Below are 2595 nucleotides of genomic sequence, written 5' to 3'. Positions count from 1 at the left end.
AAAGAACAGAGGTTCAAATATTGACCTTGATACTTAATATCTGGGGCAGCTAGGTGGCCTTGGAGTCAGGGGGACCTGAGTTCAAATCCAGATTCAGACACTTAACACTTAATGGCTCTGTGACCCTGGGCAAGTCACTTAAACTCAATTGCCTCATCAAAAAAAAAAAAGGGATAGAGATACTTAATATCTATGTGTTTTTTAGCAAATCAATGCAATTCTCAGTTTTTCATCTTCTCTTTCTTCTAGCTGTAAAACCAGCATCCTTCCATTAAGGGCTAGGGTGAATATTACAACTTTTTGGTTTAGCTGTAATTAATCAAGATCTTAATTTCATACTTTATGATATATTGTCACTGGTGGATTAGGTAATACTGAGAATCAGGATTTAGTGACATTGGATTTGCATCTAAGAGACATAGGTTTGAATCCTGGTTCTGGTATTCACTTTCTTTAATGAGTCTGTTTTGTTTTTTTGTTTGTTTGCTTTTGCTTGTTTTTGGTTTTTTACAAAGTAAGAAAAGGAAAGCCAAAAGTGCTACTTTCCACACAGAACCCACACAATTTCAGTTTTATTCAGACCAAAGTAAAAAGACTTTTGATTATACTGGTTAAAACAGCCATAGGATTAGACTCTGGACTCAAAAAACAAAAACAAAACAAAACAAAAAAACCCACTACACATGCAATGGGAACGATTTGCTGCTGCATTTGTCTAATATTAATAATTATAAACAGAACAGTGTAACTAGTTTTTTGGAATGATCCTTACAGTGTTACAGCATCAACAGGCACAAAACTTCACTTTTCTTCACACCACTGGTTCTCTTTGCATACCTGGGCTTCTTCCTCTTCAGTGAAGTCATTCTTGATATTGAATGTTTTGCGAAACTCTTCTGGAGATTTTCCCTTGATCATATTTGCAACAGTCTTGCATGTGACATCAAGCAGATCTTTAATGTATGGGTTCCTTGTTCAACTTTCAGGAATTCCTGGTCCCAAATAGGAATACCATCTCTTCACTTTTGTTTGTTCTCATCATCTTCAGGAGGAGGAGAATCATCCTTGTGGTGGTTGCACCACTGAATTACTTTTTTAAATTACTGCATTAACATTTGGTAGAGGAACTGGATCATCATCCCTTTCATCATCCATTCCCAGATCGTCCAGCATGGTCTTGATAGTTACAGTCTGTTTTGCAATTTCAACATCAACTTAAAATATCTCTCCATCAGAGCCCTGCAACTTAATTCAAGGCATGGTTTCATATCCCCGGTGCCCTGGTGGGTAAGCTAGCAGAGCTAAGAAGGCTGGATGGGCTAAGAGGCAGGCAATGAGAGAAATGCCCCCAGGTAGAGCACCAAGACTACTCCCAATGAGTCTGCTTTCTAAGCACCTATGGTACCTATCAACCACAGGTTGTTGTGAAAAGAAAATGAGATGATGGATGTAATTGTTGTTGTTTGGTAGGGTCTGACTCTTCCTGACCCCTTGGCAAAGATGCTGGTATGGTTTGCCATTTTTTTTCTCCTGCTCATTTTATAGATGAGGAACTAAGGCAAAGAGGTTGAATGACTTGCCTGGCATCAAAAAGTTAGTAAGTGTCTGAAGCTAGATTTGAACTCGTGAAGATGAGTCTTCTTCACTTTCAGCCCAGCACTCTATCAACTATATCACTTAATATATGGAACATGTTGCAGAAAACTTGAAGTGCTACATAAGTTAAGTACTAGTTGCCCTAAAGGTTGTGGTGGTTCCCATTATAGTGTTTTCCTTATCATAATGATAAATAGTAATAGTAGAAATACTATCAATGAGAAGGTTATATTTTAATACATGAGAAGAAATGGAGAATACTGGATAGGATCATGAATATGGTTCCTGTCCTGACTCTACCATATACTGTTTTGTGAATGTACAATTTTTTTTTAATTTCTCACTGTCCTAAGCATCACCCTTAAGACTAATGTAGAAGAAGTGCAAACCTGCATTTATAGGAGGACTTTCCTCATCAGCATATCTGTATATTAATGAATCACAACTTTGCCTATATGTGGATATTCAAAAATGTGATCAGAGTCATGTTCCTCCTGGATCTCATTAACATAAGCCTACCATTCATTTTAATACTATTTCTTCTCATTAATTTTTAACCAATCAGAGCAGATTGCCTTCCAAGGGAATATAAGGGTTGAGTAGGTTCCATAAGGAGCCTTTGGCATTTGAGAGTGTCACTGACCCCTTTTATTATTTATCTACTGGCAATAATTAATAAAAGGATTAATTACCAGAAACTATGTCTTTCAAACCCATTATGCATCAAGCTATATAACTAGGTCCTGATTAGCATTAATAATGAATCCCATAAAGTGGTTGTTTGTTGTTTTAGTCATGTCTGACTCTTTATGACCTTATTTGGGTTTTTTTTTGGCAGAGATATTGAAATGGTTCTCGAGTTCATTTTATAGATATGAAAACTAAAGCAAAGAGTTAAGTCATTTATTGAGGTTCACATAGTTACTAAGTGTTTGAGTACAATTTTGTACTTGGGTCTTCTTAATTCTGGGTCTGATGCTCTATTGACTGTACCACATA

The 2595-nt window shown here is 36.6% G+C and overlaps 1 pseudogene; it reads right to left on the bottom strand.

Annotated features, from left to right (window-relative positions):
* Nucleotides 1-801: 801 nt before the first annotated feature.
* On the bottom strand, nucleotides 802-1260 carry LOC122736896 (annotated as a pseudogene).
* Nucleotides 1261-2595: the final 1335 nt, after the last annotated feature.

This window comes from Dromiciops gliroides, chromosome 1 (assembly GCF_019393635.1).
Source record: "Dromiciops gliroides isolate mDroGli1 chromosome 1, mDroGli1.pri, whole genome shotgun sequence".
NCBI lineage: Eukaryota > Metazoa > Chordata > Mammalia > Microbiotheria > Microbiotheriidae > Dromiciops > Dromiciops gliroides.
Note: the sequence above shows the minus strand (reverse complement) of the source record. Positions and strands in the feature narration are given on the sequence as shown.